Genomic DNA, 22,270 nt, shown 5'->3' with positions numbered 1-22,270 from the left:
GGACACAGAGAGCAGACAATGGGGTGGGGGGGAAGGGGAGAGAAATAAATGAAATAAATCTTAAAAAAAAAAAGTAGAATCACACAGTAGTTGTCCTTTTGTGTCTGGCTTATTTCATTCATTATAAGTCATCTGTAAGGAAAAAGAAATGGACATAAACCCTTCCCTTAATCCAGGAGTTGGAAAACACTTTCTTAAGGGTAGATACAGAAATATTTATGTGTATGAGTGTGTCTAGACAAATTTATTTCCCAGAGCTGAATTCTGACTGGCCTAGGTTTGTAGGCCATAGGTTCCTCTCATAACTACTTACATCTGCCATTGCAGTACAAAAGCAGCCATAGACAAAATATAAATGAGTGTGGTTGTGTTCAAAGAAGACGTTCACAAAAACAAGTGGCTGGTCCATAGTCCTGGTTTGCCAACCCCTTCCTTATATCATACACAAAAATTAACTCAATCATATTCGAAAATGATAGAATTATATAGAATATCTATCTAAAAGACAACAGGCATTTTTAAAAGTCAAGAGGAGAAAATCTTTATGGATTGGGGTTAAGCAAAAATTTCTTAGAGGGGACACAAAAGCATGAATAACAAGAAAAAAATAAATTAGACTTCATCAACATTGAAAATATTTCCTCTTTAAAGGACAGTGTTAAGGAAAATAAAAACCACAGAATGTGAGAAAATATATACACTATATCTGACAAAGGAATGTTTATAGACTATATATATAAAGAACTCTTTTTTTAAAATTAGAGAAGTTGTAGTTTTAAAGAAAAATCATGTATAAAATAGTGTTTCCATATACCACCCAATTAGTAATACCTTGCGTTAGTATGGTACCTTTCTTACAATGAATGAAAGAACATTTTTATAGTTATTAACTGTAATTAATAATTATAATTGTTAACTAGTTTATGGTTTACACTAGTGTACACTGTGTTGTACAGCCCTATGGTTTTTAAAAAAAATTCTAGAAATATGTATAAAACTAAAAAAATCCTGGACATAACACACAAGAACATGAAGACTCTGAAAGGTGAAAGAAGGTGGAATGCCTAGGGACCTCAGGACTTGAATGGCATTTGGTGACTTCCATCTGTTTTCTTTTTGCCTCCCATATATCCCAGACTGGGTGCTGCAGATAGCACTAGCACAGAACCGCGAACAGGCACAAATACAATAAGCTCCAAGAACACCCAGTTCCTCCTAGGCAAAGGACCAGGAAAAGGGCGACCTAGTAGAACCATTTTTTTTGAAAGGATGAAATTGAAGCTTTTTATTATCCCATATACACAGCACTATATTGTCATTAAGGCATTTTTACAGAGTGACACTTTTTATTATGGAGTATACTTCTACACTGTAATCAAGACATTGATACAAAGTGACCTTGTGGAATTGGCTTGGCTACATATGCTAGATACCAACGAAGACTGGCATACATTCATTAATAAGCGTGTTAGATGTCATCTCAGTGTTAGGGTCTTGGTTTATTCTGGCTGTGCTTCCTTTGGCAGATGGCTGTTATGTTTTATCTTAGTACCATATTGCAGATGCCAGAAAACTTGCATTTGCCAAGGAATAAACTTTTTTCCCCCCAAGGAATAATCTGTTTGAGATGCCATGTCATGGTATAGTCTAATTCAATAAAGTCATTTCTTTGCACTTGCTTGGCAATTTGAATTTTCACCTTTTTATATAATACCATGTATTTTCAGTAGACTTCTGTCATACTATATAACCACTGGTAACCCAAGCTAAATGTCCAATTGGCTTAATTTCTGGAGATATAGTTCCCAGACTGTCTGGAATATTTTGTGCTTCTAGTGGTTCCTTCATGGACTTGAGTCTGATAAAATGTGTTATCCTCTTCATCTGGGTTCTTTCTAATTTCTCCCTTAAATGTGAAATTGACTTCTGGTGCAAAATCTTGTCCTACTAGAGAAGAAATCCTGTTCTGCTGTGCAGTTCACTGTCACTTATTTTTTAAAACAGATTTTATTTTATTTATTTCCTCCCCCACCCCATTGTTTGCTCTCTCTGTGCTTGTCTTCTTTTTTTAAGAAGGCACTGGGAACTGAACTCAGGGCCTCCCATGTGGTAGGCAGGTGCCCAACAGCTTGAACCATATCCATGTCCTGCTTATTTTTGGATACTTTCTTCCTAAGAAAATTTAAGGTGATATTTATGTTCTCTTCCCAGAACATGCTCCATGTTGTCTGCATCAGAAACACCTTGTGTGTGTGTGTGTGGGGGGGAGGGGCCCCCTGCTGGTAACTGATACAGTTCTCTGTCACCAAGCTGCCCTGGGTGCTGGTCGGTGGGATTTCCATTCTTGGTGAGTGGCAACTGGGTGACTATGGGGGCTGTTCAGTTTAATAGGCTTGGTATCAGTGCACTTCGTGTTCAACCTGCTGCCAAGTCACCAAGGGGAGAACAAGAACAAAAAATAACAGGGAAGCGGATGTGGCTCAGGCAGTTGGGTACCCACCTACCACATGGGAGGTCCTGGCTTTGGTTCCTGGTGCCTCCTAAAGATGATGAGCAAGACTGTGAGCTGATGTGATGGGCTGGCACAGCAAGCTGACACAACAAGGAGATAGTGAGGAAACACAATGAAAGACACAAGAAGCAGGGAGCAGAGGTGGCTCAAGTGATTGGGTACCTCCTTCCCACATGGGAGGTCCCAGGTTAGGTTCTTGGTGTCTGCTGAAAGGAAGACGAGCAAACACAGTGCACACAACCAACAGACACATGTGAAGAGGACGTGGCTCAACTGATAGAGTGTCTGTCTACCATATGGAGGGTCTAGGATTCGATCCCCAGGGTCTCCTGACCCGTGTGGAGCTGGCCCACATGCAGTGCTGCCACGAGCAAGGAGTGCCGTGCCAGGCAGGGGCGCCCCCACGTGAGGGAGCCCCATGTGTAAGGAGTGCGCCCCTGCAAGGAGAGCCACCCTGCGTGAAAAAAGCGCAGCCCACCCAGGAGTGGCACCGCATACACGGAGAGCTGACGCAGCAAGATGATGCAACAAAAAACAGATGCAGTTTCCCAGTGCTGCTGGATAATGCAAGCAGATGCAGAAGAACACACAGTGAATGGACACAGAGAGCAGACAACGGGGGGGGGGGGGGGGGGAGGGGGGAGTGGGGAAGGGGAGAAGGAAAAAAAAACACACCAAATAAAACCCAGACACAGAGAGCAGACAGCAAGCACAAACAACGGGGGGTGCGGTGGGGGTGGGGAATAAATAACAGAAATCTTTAAAACACAGAAAATCTTTTTTGGCAATACTTGCTCTACTCCAGCCAAACATGGATGGAATAACTGCCTTACCCCCTGGTTTCAGTGGGGCTGGTTGGGAAGCTGACCTTCCCCTCACCTCTGTCTCCCTGGAAGCAGGTGCAGGAGCATTTCAATTTCCTTGCCCAGTGGTGTCAGCGAGACCAAGTAGGCGTTAATCTTCCATTCCCCGCTGGGCAGTAGCAGGCAGCACTACAATTTCCCTTCCGAGTGTCAGCAAGGCCAAGTAGGAAGCTAATCTACCTCTGCCCACTGCCGGGGTGGAATCAGCAGGGCTGAGCAGCCAGCTGCTCTTCAATGCCCTGCCTCTGGTCAGCAGGTGGTGCCTCGATTCTCCTGCTGGCGTAGCAGCAGCCAGGCTCAGTGGGTAGCTGTACATCCACCCCCCCCCCCCATCTGGCAGCAACAAAACTGAATGAGGATGTCTGAGGGAGGGCTCTTCAGCGCTCCAGCCCCTCTCCTCTATCCTTTATGTCAGCAGGGCACAGTGGGAATCTGAGTCCCCACCCCCGCCCAGTGGCCCAGAGGAGGACCTCATGAGACTGAACAAGGTGGTGTGAGATCGGCAGCACTAGACTTACCCATACACCACAGCGTCAGCAGGGCCCAGCGGGGAGTTGACCCTCTACCATCATCTGGAATCAATGAGGCAGAATGAGGAGGTGGAAGATGAGGCTGATTGGCTCCACTTCTCCCCCTGGTGTCAGTGGAGCCTATTTGTTGCTGAACCTGTATCTCCACTTGGACACAATGAGGCAGTGCTGTGTTAAGGCTCCACTTCTGCTTGGGAAGTGTTGGCATGGCTGAGGGGGGAGCTGAATTTCCATTCCACCCGTCTGCCATGAAGCAGTACGAGCCAGACGGGAAGCAGTGTGGAGGACGAGGCTGTTAAGTGGCTGAGGCCAGACCAGATCTGGGTCAGGCAAAGGCTGCTGACCCCAGCCCTGGCCTGGCCAAAGCCACCTCCTCCCCTGCCCTCCCCTCCCCTCCTCTTCCAGGATGTAGAGGTGCCGCTGGGCCACTGGGCTGACCCAAGCCTTCAGGACTGGCACGACTGCTCTGCCCTCCACTGTCCAGCTACTGGTATTTGGGGGTGAAGAGGTGAATACGCGGGACTCGCTGGGCCCCATGCCCCTGCACTGTGCCTCCCAGGAAGGCCACATGGAGGTTGCCAGCCACCTCCTGGATAAGGGCACTCAGGTCAGTATTGCTGGCTGGTTGCACAAGATGCCTTTGCACTTTGCTGTGCAGCAGCACTGTGGCCTCACTGCTGAGCTTTTGCTGTGCAGAGCAGCCAGCCCTGTCCTGAGGACTCAGTGGGCAAAGGAGAACCGGAACCTTGGGTATGAGGTGGGGGGCTGCCACAGGGCACCTCCTGCCCTTCTGGGGAGTGATCAGAGTGCTAGGGGCACCCAGCGCCACGAGGTTCTAAATTTCTTCCTGCACGGCTGGAGCCTCCAGTGCCAGAGCAGGAAAGAAAGCTCCTGGCCCCACAAGCCTTCCTTCCCTGAGTTTGAAGCCTTCTTTCTCAGGCATCTTCCTACTTGGCTTTTCTGAGGGTCTCCTGGAGGTATAGGTATGGGCCTGAGTCCCCACACATGGACCCGTGGCCATCCCTGGAACCACCTCCTCACTGTGGGGGACTGCCCATTCCCCCCACAGCCCAGAATGCTGCAGTAATAGGGAGGCCCCAGCCTTACTGGTCTTCCTGCTCAGGCCTTGCCTCCCTGCAGTCCATTCGGAAGACAGTAGCCAGAAATCGCATTTAATGAACTGCATAATTTAATCCCCTCTTCAAAACCTCTCTGAGAATAAATCAAATGGGGCCTACTGTATTTTTTACAGATGGCCCTAACAATCTTTCTCATCCCTCGTACTCTTTTTATAATGTCATCTTGATGTTCCTTTCATCCAGAGGTGGAGTCTGTCTCCTCCCCTTTAAATTGGGCAGACTTTTGTATTTTGATCAACAGAGTACTGTGGAAACAATGTTAAGTAACTTCCAAGGGTAGGCCAAAAAGGTGATATAGCTGCACTGCTGTCTGGAAGCCAGTTCTTGAAAACTTCAATCACCAGGCAAGCAGATAGACTGCTCTGGAACCGCCATGCTGTGAGGAAGTCCAAATGAGCCCATGTGGAGAGACCACACAGAGGAATCCTGGGACTACATAAAGAGAGAAAATGCCCCCAGCACCTCTCTGCCATTTTTCCAGCTCCATCCACCAACTGACCACAACCACTGAGACACCCTGAGCCAGATCTGCCTGCCTGAGCCCTTCCAAAATTCTTGTCACACAAGATCCTGAGCAGAATAAAACTACTGTTTCAAGCCACTTAGTTATACAATATGGTAGCCAGAATATCAAAGACCTCACAACAACTTACAAGCTGTACACAAGCTGTACCTCCTCATTTCTTAGATCTCCCACTTGCTCCCTCAGACGAGGGGGCCTGATCCTGGCACCCTTACTCACTCTCTCCAACCTCACTTGTTGCTTTTTTTTTTAGCCAAAATAAGATTTTCTTTCAAAAGTCATTTGTAAGACACTGAATAAGGAGACCTAAGACTCCACCAGTGTAGATTACAAATTCATGTTCTTTCCAATTCCACCAATGGTCTTTGTCTTGCCAAAAAGTTGCTTTCTTTGATAATTCCTCTAGAAGAAGAAATCTTTTCCCATAAGCCACCATCATTTTTTTTGGGGGGGGGGGTAGAGTCATGCTTTATTTCCAGGAGACATGGTATTAGTTGGAGATGTGTATTTAAAAAAAAGTCAAGGGAGGTCTGATGTGTTCAACGCAGTGGGAGGGCTCAGCCAGAGGTGAAATGGAAAGGTTCTCCGGTATTTGCTTATCATCTTGCTGCACCAGAAATCCACATATGGAAATGGCATCCAGGAATGCAGCCCTATATAAGCTATTCTGTTTTGGCATCATATATATTAATCATTGGCCCTCCTGTGAAAGCTCATGCAACACATAGCTCCTCCTCTGGATCTTGACCTTGAAAGGATGCTCTGTAAATTTCTGCAGTTTTCATGTTGACAGCAATGCCATAAATAATTGGAAAGTGAGTTTCATTTTCTTCTTGGTCATTTAATTCTGTCATGCATAATATCATCTTCTCTGTCAAATTCACTAAGAAGTTGATGAGTAAGTTTTTGTGACAACTGCCCATTATCCCTGAGGCTGCCCACGAGATGTACTTCCAGCCTTCCACATTGAGTGTGGTCAGAAGAGGATTTTATGGAGTTCATGATTGAGGGGAACTCAGATTTGGTGTCAATTCTGTCACAATGTGTCAAGCAGGTGACCCATTACCTCCAAAGGTGGATGGGCTCATACATGGCTCCTGGTGGACTGCTGCACTCATTGCCCTTGACCTAATTGCAGTGCTATCACCAGAGGTGGCTATGTGGCATTAAAACTTATTTTTTAACATACATATGACATAGAATTTCCCTTTTTGGCCACTTTCATGTATACAATTTAGTGACATTAATTACATTTATGATGTTGTGCTGCTAACATCTCCATCCATTGCTAGGATTTTTCCATTGCCTCTAACAGAAACTCTATACCCATTGAGCGAGCATTGACTCCCCAGTCAACACTCATTGGCTTTTTTGCTGTTCCATGACCACACCAAGCACACTCCTGCTTCAGGTCCTTTGTCCTTTCTGATCCTTCTGCCTGGCATGCTCTTCCTTCAAATACCTGTATGACTCTATCAGTCCTTCTTTACTCAAACATCACCTTCCCAGGGAGGATTCTTCTAACATTATTTAAAATTGCATCCCCCAAAAGGTAAACCTTCTCTTTAAGTAGAATGCCAAATAAATATGGGAAGAGTAACTGAGTTAGAAAATCACCAATGGATGCTAAAATTAGCAAGTGCAACTTTGATGAGGAACAAGATATTTACATGATCTCAAAGTCATGGAAGGGCATTGCTCAGGGCATGTCATTTAGCTGTAAGGAGAGGGAAGAACAAGGGTAACGTGGGGCATTTGGGGACATTGAAATTATTCTGCATGGTATTGCAATGACAGATACAGGCCATTATACATTTTGTCAAAGCCTATAAAATTGTGCAGTGCAAAATGTAAACTATAATGTGAACTATTGACCATGGTTAGTAGCAATGCTTCAATATGTGTTCATCAATTGTAATAAATGTACTACACTAATGAAAGATGCTGTTTTTTAAATTTTTATTTATTTCATCCCCCCTTGTTGTTTTGTGCTCACTGCTTTCTGTGTCCTTTCCCTGTGTGTTCTTCTGTGTCTGCTTGTCTTCTCTTTAGGCAGCACTAGGAACCGATCCTGAGACCTTCCAGAGTGGGAGAGAGGCACTCTATCTCCTATACCACCCTAGTTCCCTGGTCTGCTGCATCTATTATTATATCTCCTCTGTGTCTCTTTTAGTTGCATCATCTTGCTGTGCCCGCTCTCTGTGCAGGCCGGCATGCCACACAGGCCAGCCATGTGGGCCAGCTTGCCTTCACCAGGAGGCCCTAGGAATCAAATCCTGGACCTCCTATATGGTAAATGGGAGCCCAATCGCTTGAGCCACATCCACTTTCCTGAAAGATGTTAATGTGGGAAAGTGGGGGTATGTGTGTAGGAATCCCCTATGTATTTTTTTTAATTTCTCTCCCCCCTGCCCCCAGTTGTCTGCTCTCTGTCTATTCACGGTGTGTTCTTCTGTGTCCACTTGTATTCTTGTCAGCGGCACCAGGAATCTGTGTCTCTTTTTGTTGCGTCATCTTTCTGCGTCAGCTCTCCGTGTGTGTGGCGCCACTCCTGGACAGGCTGCGCTTTCTTCGCACGGTGCAGCTCTCCTTACAGGGTACATTTCTTGCGCGTGGGGCTCCCCTAGAAGAGGGACACCCCTGTGTGGCACGGCACTCCTTGTGCACATCAGCACTGTGTGTGGGCCAGCTTACCACATGGGTCAGGAAGCCCAGAATTTGAACCCCGGACCTCCCATGTGGTAGGCGGATGCTCTGTCAGTTGAGCCAAATACGCTTCCCTCCCTGTATTTTTAATATAACATTTATGTAATCTCTAAAGTTTCTTTTTTTAAAGATTTATTTATTTCTCTCCCCGCTCTGGTCTGCCTCTGTGTCCTTTTGCTGTGCGTTCTTCTGTGTCTGCTTGCCTTCTCTTTAGGCGGCTCTGGGAACTCATCCTGGGACCTTCTGGAGTGGGAGAGAGGCACTCCATCTCTTGTGCCACCTCAGCTTTCTGATCTGGCGTGTCTCTTATTGTCTCTCCTCTGTGTCTCTTTTTGTTCTGTCATCATGCACTGCCAGCTTTTCACACGGGCTAGCACTCTGTGTGGGCCAGCACTCCTGCATGGGCCAGCACTCCATGCAGGCCAGCACTTCATGTGGGCCAGCTCTCTGCTTGGGCCAGCTCTCCACACAGGCCAGTTTGCCTTTACCAGGAGGCCCTGGGAATCAAACCCTGGACCTCCTATATGGTAAATGGTAGCCCAATTACTTGAGCCACATCCACTTCCCAATCTATAAACTTCTCTAATAAATCAAAAGGGAAAAGAATAAAACATGCGGTGAATGTGAAAATATGTTCAATTTCATTCATTGTTACAGAAATGCAAATTAAAACCACTGAGACATCATTTCATATCCATTAGAATGGCTAAAATAAAAATGATAGACCATAACAGTTATTGGCAAGGATGCAGTGAATTGGGAACCCTCATAAATTCTTGGTAGGAATATGTATGGTACAAACCTTTGGGAAACACTCTGAGCAGTTCCTCAAAAGTTTGAATATTGAGTTACCATATGAGTCAGGAACTTCACCCCTAGGTATATACTCAAGAGAATTGAAAACATATGTCTATACAAATATATATATATGGATTTCTTTTTGTTTTTTTTTTTACAATGTACATATATTTGTTTTTTCAATTGAGATAATTCTTTTTTTTAAAGATTTATTTATTTACTTTATTTATCACCTCCCCTTGTTGTTTGAGCTCACTGTCTGCTCTCAGCTCTCCATGGTGGTGCGGGCCAGCTTGCCTTCACCAGGGGGCCCTGAGAATTGAACCTGGGACCTCCTATGTGGTAAACAGGAGGCCCAATCACTTGAGCAACATCCACTTCCCCGTGGATGTATTATAACATACACTGTAGTATAATAGTAAAATGTCCAAACAACCCAAATATCCATCCACTGATGAATGGATAAACAAAATGTGGTATATCCATACAATGGCATATTTTTCAGCAATAAAAACTAATGAAGCACTGATGCAATTTGCAACATGGTTGAACCTTGAAAACATTATGCTAAATGAAAGAAGCCAGAGACAAAGGGTTACAAGTTGTAGATTCCATTTGCATGAAATATCCAGAATGGCAAATTTATAGAGATAGAAGGTACATAAGTGGTTACCTGGGCCTGATGATGGGAACAGGGATTAACTATAAATAGGGTCTTATTGGGATGAATCAAAACTGATTTACTGTGATAATTACACTTGATTAATTTACTAAAAAAATCATTGAATTGTACACTTTAAACAGGTGTATTACATGATACACAAAGTATGCCCCAATAGAGTTTTTTTTTTTAAAGCTGGTGAATATTAGGAGGGTGTAATGGTTACTGTTGTTCAGCCCAGATATCCTCCAATCCATTTAACAATTTCTAAGCACCTCTCCCTTGGCTTTTTAATTTTATTTTATGGAGAGTGGCCAAAGGGGGCGGGCGCTGTGTGCTTTTGTGGGCTGGGGTAGAGGTGGGCCTGTGCTGGAAGTCCCCAAACTAACCTGGACCAGGGTTGGGGAGTGAGATGTGTTCCCTCCCTTGGCTTTTTTTTTTAAGATTTAATTTATTTCTCTACCTTCCCCACCCCCCACCTCAGTTGTCTGCTCTCTGTGTCCATTTGCTGTGTGTTCTTCTGTGTCTGCTTATATTTTTGTCAGCGGCACCAGGAATCTGTGTCTCTTTTTGTTGCGTCATCTTGCTGCATCAGCTCTCCACGTGTGCAGCGCCACTCCTGGGCAGGCTGCACTTTTTTCGCACTGGGCGGCTCTCCTTACAGGGTGCTCTCCTTGCGCGTGGGGCTCCCCTACGCGGCGGACATCCCTGCATGGCACAGCCCTCCTTGTGCGCATCAGCACTGCATGTGGGCCAGCTCATCACATGGGTCAGGAAGCCCTCGGTTTGAAACCTGGACTTCCCATGTGGTAGGCAGACCTTCTATCTGTTGAGCCAAATCGGCTTCCCCTCCCTTGGCTTTTGTGTATGTTTGATTCTAAAGGCCTGCAACTGTCTCTCTCTGGCTCTCTTTGAGGCTCGTTTTTGGGTTAATGGAGATGATTTACTTGTATATTCATAGAGTTGGAAATGCCTGTGAGTTTTCATCTTTCCTTACACCACCTCACCCCACTTCCTGGACAGTTGTTACTCAATGACTGACTAGTGTGGGAATATGAAAATTTAGTTCCTTTGCCTCAAATAGGGACAAACTCTGAGGCAAACTGACATTCAAGAATTCATCTGTGGGATCATGCTGAAGCACCCCTCCATGAAACACTGCCTGTAATTATACATTTGTTTAATTTCTTCTCCTTTCCTGTCCTGCTTCCTCCATTCCCCCCTTTTATTTTAAAGATTTATTTATTTATTTATCTCTTCCCTCCCCACCCCAACCCCGGCTGTCTGTTCTCTGTGTCTATTTGCTGCATCTTGTTTCTTTGTCTGCTTCTATTGTTGTCAGCAGCACGGGAATTGTTGTGTCAGCTCTCCGTGTGGGTGGCGCCATACTTAGGCAGGCTGCACTTTCTTTCCACTGGGTGGCTCTCCTTACAAGGTGCACTCCTTGCGCGTGGGGCTCCCCTACGCGGGGGACACCCCTGTGTGGCAGGGCACTCTTGGCGCGCATCAGCACCTCGCATGGGCCAGCTCCACACGGGTCAAGGAGGCCCAGGGTTTGAACCGCAGACCTCCCATGTGGTAGATGGACGCCCTAACCACTGGGCCAAGTCCGTTTCCCCCTCCATTCCCTTATTGCTTCTCCTGGGAGCACTTCCTTAATTTTATCACATATAAACATAAGTCCTCATATCAGGATCGGCTTCTGGTGAACCCAAACCAAGACAAGGGGGTTTACTTATTCCCTATTCCTCCAGGTGGGGGTAATCCATTCAAATAACATCCAGAATTCTCAAAGCCCCATGGGAGGGAAGATGTCTTGCTGAATTGTGAACTCACAACTAGAAATTAGAAATATGTGACTTTAGCTCTTTTCTGTCCTCTTTGGGGTCTTCCTGCTTGCAGAAAGCATGTGCTCTGGTCTGCTCTCAGTCATGCAGTAAGTTCAACAAAAAAGGTTCTACCCTTGCAGGTAAGGCCTATGATTCTTGAGATTTCTATGACTGGGTGGGAGTCATAGGTTGCATTCCCTAGAAGCAGAGCCTGATCAGAGATATGGGTGAATGGGATTTATTGAGGGAGGATTCTTTAGGAAAAACCTATTGTGAGGGTAGCATAATAGAGAAGGGGAGGCAATGTGTTCTCAGGTAAAGTATAGCCTTGTCCTGTTCCATGTGGCAGGGAGGGCTTGAAGAGTTCTTTCACCATGAGGAGAGGGGGTTTGGCCTATCAGTCAGTCACTGGTCACTCCTGGTGGTGGTGGTGCCCAATGGGGATGGGTTGGAGGATGGGGTTTGGGGATTGTTTGAACTTCCCAGTTGTTTTCAGGGGAGGTGGTTCTCTTTAACCAAGGGTAATTATTTGGAGATAGTTGAAGGTGTAAACTATTAGCTGCAGCACTCATAGCAGCTGGGAGATGGATCCACCAGCCGGTAAAGGGGATCAAGTTGAGGCATCAACAGTGTCTACTATAGTCCATTGCTTGCTTCAGTCAGATCTGCTTGGTACTCCATATTAAGATCACTGTATTCTGGCATAGCTTTTCCAGGATACTGGTTGGTCATAATTCTTTTGGAAATTTATAAGAGATTTAAACAAACCATAGCCTTGGCTGCTGCAGTTGGTCTTGAGATTTAGGGCGGTACTGTGGAATGAACCCAGGACCCTGTATATTGGAAGCAGGAATTCAATCACTGAGCCACACCTGCTTCCCAATGAGAGTTGGTGTTTTGTTTGTTTGTTTGTTTTGTGTTGAGGAGGTACTGATCGAACGCGGGACCTCGTACGTGGGAAGCAGGCAATCAACCACTTGAACTACATCTGATCCCCATAGCCTTTCATATTCCCATCACCCATTCTAGATTCCCCTCAACTTTGTCTAGTACTTTGCTGGTCTAGGTGATTTGCCTGGTGGGATGACCTAGACACTCATCCTTGTGGGATCTAAGCCCTAGCTCCCATGCCCTTATCAGATATATAGTTGCTGTACCTGCACATTCACTATTGAAATTGTGCATGGAGTTTCAAGAGATGCCCAAATAGATCACTTGATGCCAAACATACTCCTCCCTGCCCCATTATATAGCAGCAACCCTATAGCCTCATGATGATCAGGGTCAATTACCAATTTGGTAACTGTTTTCAGCACCTGCTCTTCTACTGGCAGAAGTTCAAAGTGATCAGGCTGTAGCTGTAGTTTTAAGTTTCATGGTGTAAGGGATCCTTCTCTGAGAACCAGGACCTCTAGACCTACATAGCTTAAAATTATGGAGACAGGAAGCACAAATTCCCCAAATGGGTCATTAGGAGTGATGGTGGAGGACCCATCCTTCCTTTTTTTTTAACTTGTTGGGGAAAGAATACCATATAATGACTTTTGGTTTAGAGCTGGAATTAGCAAACTTTTTCTGTAGAGGGTGAGATAGTAAATATTTTATATTTTGCAAGCCACATGGCTTCTGTTGCTTCTAATGCACTCTGCTGTTGTAGCATGAAGCAACCAAAGATAATACATAAATGAATGAGCATGGCTGTATTGCAAAATAAAAAACAACCTTTATTTACAAAAAAACAGACAGTGGGCCAGATTTTGCTGGTGGGCTATAATTTGCTAACTCGTAGTTTAGAGTCTATAATACAACCTAAAAGATAATGTCCCATCCTCACAGGATGGATATACTGGTCCCTCAGCTGTGCCTTCAAAATGTCATTCTGTCACTCTATTAAGTCAGCAGTTTCTGGAAGGAGCAGAATGTGGTAGGACCAGTAGATCCCATTGCCATGTGTCCACTGCTGCATCCCCTTTTTAATAAAGTGGTACCCACTTTGGTTTTCGGTGACATTATGAGGGATCCCATGTTGGTAGACCAGATGCTAAATGAACCCTCAGATAGTGGGGCTAGTTGAGGCCTTGCAAGCAGGGAAGGTGAACCCATACCTGGCATATGTGTCAATCCTGTGAGAATGAACCACTGACCTTTCCGGAGGTATGGGATGGAATATAATAATTTTGACACCAAGTTGGTTCTCAAGAGATGGTGCCATATTGGGTGTTTGTCTCTGTTATCTAGATCAGCTTTGCTGAGAAAAAGCCCATGCCATTGGGCCAATGCATCACCTCCATTTCTACCATTGTCGCGACTCCATTTATGAGCCCATTATTGCAAGCATTGGAGTGGCTAAGGACAGATCTGCTGATATCAACTGGCCAGGTCATTTTGTCCCCTCAGTTGTTTAGCATTTTTTTTCTGCAGGGAATATGCTCTCTTTCTTTTTAAGAGATATTAAATGCTTTTATTTTCAATATTAAAAATTAGTATTTTAAAATATTGAAACAGTGCTAATTTTAACAAAATGGCAGAAAAAGTGCCAGTGGAGAAACCAGTACAGTCACATAAATACACACACACGTGAACTCCTGTGGGGTCTGGGCAAGGAACAAGTACCAAAATAGTTTTAGAAATTGACTGTCCAGCCGAGCCCAGGTGGGAATGCTCTCTTGAGGGTGGTAATGTGAGGAGACAAAGACCTTCGTACTTTACACCCATTCCCAAAGTTTCAACTCACATGCTTCTTCCTCAGACCTCCTTTACCCAGATCTTTCCATCTTTCCCTTCCAAGCCCCTGATAAACCAACCAAGTCATTCATTGCTATACATGAATCAGTATGTATTTTTAAAAAAAATATTTATTTATTTATATCTCCCCCCACCACCCCCATTGTCTGTTCTCTGTGTCTATTTTGCTGCATCTTCTTTGTCCGCTTCTGTTGTTGTCAGCAGCACGGGAATCTGTGTTTCTTTTTGTTGCGTCATCTTGCTGTGTCAGCTCTCCGTGTGTTCAGCGCCATTCCTGGGCAGGCTGCACTTTCTTTCGCGCTTGCGGCTCTCCTTACGGGGCACACTCCTTGTGCGTGGGGCTCCCCTATGTGGGGGACACCCTTGCATGGCAGGGCACTCCTTGCGCGCATCAGCACTGCACATGGGCCAACTCCACACGGGTCAAGGAGGCCCTGGGTTTGAACCACGGACCTCCCATGTGGTAGACGGACACCCTAACCATTGGGCCAATTCTGCCGCCCAGTATGTATTTTTAAATGAGGTCAATTCTTCTTCTACACAATGTGAATGACAAAGTGTTTATTAAAAGCTCTGTCCACTGTCTTTCAGGTACACTCTTGAGTGGGACTGTAGGGAAGCAGCTGCACATTTTCAGCTTGTACACAGTTACTGAGTGGACCAATCAATGAACCAAGTTTGAGCTCTTTCTTTTTAGGCCAGATGGTCGTTAAGGTCCTGCCCCTTTCCATGTGCCCACAGATGTGAATTGAGGGAGAGGCACCAGTATGCAACAGTGATGGGTCACATAGGGGTCTGGACCACCTCTTCCTGAAGTTTATTTGTGCCCTCTGGGCCTGTTTGAAGTCAATCCTGCTGGATGTATCTTTGTATCTTACAATGGACTGCCGCTGGCCTGCTCAACCATAAATCTTGGTGGGCCTAACTGAACTCAGCTAGTGTGAAATTCTGAGAACATTGTCCCAAGATCAGGTGCTCATTCTCTACCAGGGCCCAGTAGCATGCCAAGAGCCCCTTTTCAGTGGCATATAATTCTCAGCTTCTGGATGACCCTAGGGGTCTGCACTGCACTGCTCTGTTTGAACTTGCCAGTGATTCACACAGAATTTTTTTCTATGGAGTTTGTTGGATAATATGACCCATGTGTCAGGATTGCATGTACATGCATCTGTTGCTTGGACTTGCAACAGATCCCTTTCTTGCTCTGGGCCCTACTCAAAACTAGTAGCCATTGATGTCATCCAATAAATGGACCAGTGGAAAAGTTCCCAAGTGCAGAATATGTTGCTTCCAAACCGACCTTTGGCCTCTTTCTTAGAAGTAGGAGTGTGACTATGTGATAATTTGTCTACCAATTTGGAGCAGATATCCCGTTATTCCTCAGACTCCAGACCTTTGAAAACTTCATTCATGGGAGCAGAGGTGGCATAAGCCATTGGGTGACTCCCTCCCACATGGAAGAGTCCTGGGTTTGGTTTCTGGTGCCTCCTAAAAAAGAAGACGAGAAGACAATGAAGATTCAGAGAGCAGACAACGAACGAAAACAATGAGTGGGGGGTGTGGGGGAGAAACCAATAAAATAAAAATAAATCTTTAAACAAATAAATAAACAAACAAACAAAAAGAACTTCAATCATATGGCTCACCCCTGAAATTTTGTAGCATTTATCTCCTATTCTCTAGAATGTGTATATCTTACCAAAGTATCCAGGGTTCTTTTACTTCTTGTTCATTAATTCCAATTAACATGATAACATCAATGTAGTGAACCAATATGATGTTCTATGAAATATCCAGATGGTTTAGGTTCCTTTGGGCTATATTATGGGAGCGAGAAGGAGAAATAGAATAGGCCTATGGTAAGACTATGAATATATCCTGTTGTCTGCCCTGTGTGAATGGGACCCATTTCTGATGGGTATGAAAATAATAAATTTACCTGAATCAACAGCCATATATCACCTACCAGAAGCTGTTAATCTACCACAGTACAGATAGCACATTCCTCTCAGTAGTTGTAATTGGGACTATTACTGGGCAAGTGCCAGAATGATGAATTAAATTGGAATATGATGGAAACCACCACACCTGCATCATTAATGTTTTGAAGGTGATACTACTCTTTGCCACTCCCTCCCAGGGATGTGATTTTGTTTTTGTTTTTTTAATTTTATTGAAGTATGTCATTCATACATAAACATACATAAACAATAAGTATATAGTAAAAGTTGTGAACTTACTAAACAAACATGCATATCATCACACAGGGCTTCCACACATCACCCCACCATCAACACCTTGCATTGCTGTGAAACATTTGTTATAAACTATGAAAGAGGGATGTGATTCCTGCCCTCCCAGAAGAAAACTCCCTCATCTGTTTGCTCGTTGTTTGCACTTGTTGTCTGCTTGTTGTCTATTTTTAGTTTAGGAGGCAGGAGGAACTGAATCCAGGACCTCCCATATGGGAGATGGGCACTCAACTGTTTGAGCCACATCTTTCCCTGTTCGTTTGTTTTTGCTTGTTGACTGCTGGTTGTCTTGCTCCTTTTTTTGCTGGATGTCTGCTCATTGTCTACTTGTTTGTCTTCTTTAGTAGGCATGTGAGAAGCAGGCACTCAACTGCTTGAGCCACATTTGCTCCCTGGGATGTGACTTTTTAAAACTTATCTAGGTCATGGGAGGGTTGAGAGGGTAGTATCAGGGTGTTCAGGGTTTCCCATGGGGCCTTCCCTATTGTAAGAGCTCTTACTTCATAGATCAAGAAACTAATGTAAGGATATTTCCAACTGATAAGTAGATTCATTCGAATTATTCATCTGGGAGCCATGGAGATGACTCCGGGACCCACTGCAAGACAGGTCTTGACCAATACTCCATTTATTATTACCAGAGCCCCATAAGACCCTCTCTAACAAGGGGGCCACAATAATACTTTGAACTCCTGGGTACCTGTGCTTACTCACTTCCTGGGTCTAATGGACCTCAAAAGATCTGTATATTCCCTTTTCCTCAGCTATCTGAGTAAATAATCAGATGGAGAAGGACTGGCGAAATAACTAGTGCATATACACACCATGATGTTGTAGGGTCCTTCCTCATGGGAACCTGTAATCTCCTTCATTTTAGAAAACTGAATGAGAACTGTCATAGGTCTGAGATTTGGGAAAGAGATTGTGACTTTCTATTGAGAAGTTGACCTCAGACTTCTGCTTATCCGAGTTTTATCTTTCTTTAATTATATATATTAAGCAATACCCTTGTTGGCAGATCTTCTATCTTGCCCCTAGGAATGCTATGTTCTATGAGCCATCTCATTAGATGCCTGTGGGTCAGGCACTCCTGGGTACCATTCTAGCCTTGCTGCCCATTACAGTAATTATGCTCACCTTGTTTATGATGATTAAGTGCTGCCACTTGGCCCCCACTAGCCCAGGATCCTATCACCCCCTATTGCTATTAGAGAGCCCAGTTCTGTAATAGCATCACCTACCATCAGTTCTGGGTTATGAAGGAGAGCTACTGTAAAGCTTTTCAACAATATTGTTGCCCCCTCACTATTACATCCCTTATTGCTTTGATAAACAAAGTATCCTCTGCATATTCCCAAACAATGTAGCTAAATGGTGATCTTCTGGTCTCATATAACAAATCTATTCTAATTATTTACTTCTTTAAGCCTTTTGTTGCATTCCTCTATAGTCTACAATGGCAGTTCTAGCATCACTACTACATTTAACGGGTGCCATTACTTTTTCCTGGCTTCCAAGAACCACCCCCAAACTGGCCTCAGGGACCCTTGGCAAGTGTTTTATTTATTTATTTATTTTACTTATTTCTCTTACCCCGTCCCCCTGTTCCCTCCATTGTCTGCTCTCCGTGTCCATTCACTGTGAATTCTTCTATGTCTGCTTGTATTCTCATTAGGCGGCTCCAGGAACCAATCTTGGGACCTTCTGGAGTGGAGAGAGGCAATTACTCTCTTGCACCACCTCAGTTCCCCCAAGTTTCTAAAATTCTAAGTCACAGGAGAGTACCTCTGTATTAACGTACTTTCTCTTATTCAGTTTTTTTTTTCAAAGATTTATTTATTTATATAATTCCCCGCCCTCCCCCGGTTGTCTGTTCTCTGTGTCTATTTGCTGCATCTTGTTTCTTTGTCCCCTTCTGTTGTCATCAGTGGCATGGGAAGTGTGGGCGGTGCCATTCCTGGGCAGGCTGCACTTTCTTTCACGCTGGGCGGCTCTCCTTACGGGTGCACTCCTTGCGCATGGGGCTCCCCTACACGGGGGACACCCCTGCGTGGCAGGGCACTCCTTGCACACATCAGCGCTGCGCATGGGCCAGCTCCACACGGGTCAAGGAGGCCTGGGGTTTGAACCGCGGACCGCCCATGTGGTAGACGGACGCCCTAACCACTGGGCCAAGTCCGTTTCCCTTAGCCAGTTTTATACTCTGCCATGTATACTTTACAGTTCCTGCTGATAAACCATCAGCTAGGTGCTTTCTGAAACTGCTTTGGTGTAAAGTCCTTCTTCTCCAGTCATTCCATGCTGAAACTTGACCTTAAGTATTGTTCTGGTAGGGGAAGATACTAAGGAGGGCAGGCATTATCCTGTAAAACAATCGCTCATTTTAGTTCTTTTTATGTTCTTCAAGCAAGGAGGATCTGCTGTCCTATAAAAGTGGGAGTGCAGCATTTCTACAGACCCAGAAGGTTTGGGAAAATCTTGGGATTCAAGGGTCTCACATGGATCTACTCACTAATCTCCATCACAAGTGCCAGGTTCCACTCTTTCTTTACGAGGGCCCTTACTTTGGTGTAGGAGACTCACTGGAACTGAGAATTCAACCTTCCCTGAGTTTTTGCTTCTTTTATGATTCATTCCTGAGTCTAGATTTTTGCTCAGTCAACTCTCTGGGTACAGAGGATAAGAGCATATTTAATCACTGCCAAAGAGGCTATTTGGCTTTCCCCCTTTACTTTGAATCTGTAAATGATTGACCTGGGCATTTTTTTCTGCCTTCAAAGCATCAGAGGTACTCAGCAACAGTCATCCTTATAATTACTATTCCCCATGCCTTTCAATTGCCAGAAATATTTTGCAGGCTAGTGCAGCCTTGTTCCCCTGTATCCCATCCCAGTTAACCACAGATGAAAGCCTTAATAGCTGCATTGCTACAAAAGGCCAGGGACTATCAGTACTCCAGGTACTACTAGTGATGGGGTCCTCATTGCCAACCAATGATCAGACAACCCAACTCTAGAGTCTAGAGATCCATTCCATGAACCGATTACCTTTAGGGGGGTTATCTAGAATCCTTAAGATAGGCATTTGGGTGTATGTGATTTATTGAGGAAGTGCTTTTTATGAAGAAGCCTGTAAAGTAGTAAGAGGAGCTGTCTAGGGCAGTGAAGGGACCGAATAAAGACATGATCTCAGGTATTATTGCACTGCAGTTATCCTGCCTTAAGGCAAGGAAGCTGGCATGTGTATTCCCCATATCAGTCATTGGCTGAACACAAGTGTGGTAGGTAGAATAGTGGCTCCCCATGACATTCATATTCTAAAACCTGGAACCTGTGAATATGTTACTTTACATGGTAAAAGGGATTTTGCAGATGTGATTAAGGATATAAACCTTGAAATGGGGAGATTATCCTGAATTATCCAGTTGAGCACAGTCTAAGTCCATGACTCATTAAAGGTGGAAGAGGGAGGCAGAAGAGTGGGTCAGAGAGATGTGCATGTGAGGATTGGGCCCTGATGTTGCTGGCTTTGAAGATGGAGATGGGGGCCATGAGCCAAGGAAGTCAGGTGGCCACTAGAAGCTGAAAAAGGCCAGGGAATGGATTCTCCCCTACAGCCTCCAAGAAGGAGCACAGCCCTGCTGATATCTTCATTTTAGCCCATTGAGACCCATGTTGGACTTCTGACCTAGAGAACTGAAAGATAATACATTTGTGTTGTTTTAAGCCACTAAGATTGTGGTAATTTTTTACTTCAGCAATAGAAAACTATAAGAGCAGAGCAGTTCTCAATAGCCAAGGGCAATTACATGGAGGAGGCAGCAGTTGTAAGCTTTTAAAAATTTATTTATTTAGTTTTTCACTTTCTTTTTTTTTCTTTATTTTCTTTTAAATGTTACATTCAAAAAATACGAGATCCTCATATACCCTCCACTCCCCCCCACACCACTCCTCCCACATCAACAACCTCTTCCATCATCATGGCACATTCACTGCACCTGGTGAATACATTTTGGAGCACTGCTGAACCACGTGGACAGTGGTCTACATTGCAGTCTACACTCTCCCCCAGTCCACCCAGTAGGGATGGCAGGACACACAATGTCCAGCATCTGTCCCTGCAGCACCACCCAGGACAACTCCAAGTCCTGAAAATGCCCCCACATCATATCTCTTCTTCCCTCTCCCTACCCTCAGCAGCTACCGTGGCCACTTTCTCCACATCAATACTACAATTTCTTCCCTTACTAATCACAATAGTTGCCCAGCAGAATACTAGTAAGTCCACTCTAATCCATACTCTATTCCTCCATCCTGTGGACCCTGGGATGGTTATGTCCAGTCCCCTCTACATTAGGAGGGGGCTTAGATTCCACACGGATGATGGGTGCAATTCTCCTGCTTGCAGTTGTAGGCACTCTTGGCTCCCTGGTGTGGTGGTTGACCTTCTTCACCTCCCTGTTAGCTGGCCAGGGTAAGATCAATAAACCAGAGGGTAGGAGTTGCAAGTCTGCTGGGGCTCAGGGCCTGGCTGTCACATGGACAGTCCAGAGATTCAAAGTCTCCTGAGTATACACCAACCCAAATGCCAAGTTGCACCACTCCTAGGAGCTGGAGGACTGGTGTATTGATAAGTAAAGGGGCAGGGCACCAGCACCTACTTCCATAAATAGGTCTGCCTAATTCTGGGATGCAGTGTAAGAACCTATTGTTTATGTTTTTTTGTTGTTCTTGTTCTTGTTCTTTTTGGGGAAATAGTCCTTACACCAAGGCCAAAATATATCCTTTTACATTTTCTTCTAATAGTATTTTAGTTTAGTTTTATACATGTAAGTATTTAATCTGTATTTTCTGAGATTTATTTTTGTGTAATATGAGGTAATGATCTACCTTGATCTACCTTTTTATCTTTTTCCAGATTGTGGTGTATCCCAGAAAATCATGTTTTTAAATCTATCCATTCCTGTGGGTGTAAAATCCATTGTAAGCAGGACCTTTTGACAAGACTGCTTCAGTTAAGGTGTGACCCACCTCATTCAGGATGGGTCTTAATCTTCTTGTTGGAGTCCTTCTATAAATTGAATGGAGAGAGAGAGAGAGAGAGAGACAGAGAGAGAGACAGAGACAGAGAGAGACAGAGAGACAGAGAGAGAGAGAGAGAGAGCACATGTAATTCAGAAGCTGAAACTTGGAAGAAAAGGGAGAGGCCAGTAGATGCCATGCCACAATGTGCGTTGCCATGTGGTGGAGGAGCCAGGGGTCGCTGGTAGCCAGTCTTTGGAAGAAAACACAGCCTTGAGTTGGACATTCTCATGGCCTCAAACTGTAATCTAATAAATTCCCATTGTTTAAAGCCAACCCATTTCAGGGTATCTGCTTTAAGTAGCCTAGCAAACTAAAACACAAATGGATAGCTAATTTTCTGAACATTATTTATGGAGGAATCAAATTTTCCCTATTGATTTGAAGTACCATATCTATTATATACTGAATTTAAATACATGCTTGGATCAGTTACTGGGTTTTCTATTTTTTAAAGATTTATTTATTTATTTATTCCCCTCTCCCTGGCTCCCTACTGTTTTTGCTGTCTGTGTCCATTTACTGTGTGATCTTCTGTATCTATTTCTTTTTTTGTCTTCTCGTTTTTCTCCTCTAGGATTCACTGGGATTCGATCCTGGGGACCTCTGATGTGGAGAAAGGTTCCCTGTC

The 22,270-nt window shown here is 44.5% G+C and overlaps 2 pseudogenes; both read right to left on the bottom strand.

The window, feature by feature from the left end:
* Positions 1-1,499: 1,499 nt before the first annotated feature.
* On the bottom strand, positions 1,500-2,342 carry LOC101431515 (latexin-like; annotated as a pseudogene).
* Positions 2,343-5,902: 3,560 nt separating this feature from the next.
* Positions 5,903-6,617, bottom strand: LOC101431080 (protein N-terminal asparagine amidohydrolase-like; annotated as a pseudogene).
* Between the last annotated feature and the right edge of the window lie 15,653 nt (positions 6,618-22,270).

The sequence above is a fragment of the Dasypus novemcinctus genome, chromosome X, assembly GCF_030445035.2.
Source record: "Dasypus novemcinctus isolate mDasNov1 chromosome X, mDasNov1.1.hap2, whole genome shotgun sequence".
NCBI classification, from domain to species: Eukaryota; Metazoa; Chordata; class Mammalia; order Cingulata; family Dasypodidae; genus Dasypus; species Dasypus novemcinctus.
Note: the sequence above shows the minus strand (reverse complement) of the source record. Positions and strands in the feature narration are given on the sequence as shown.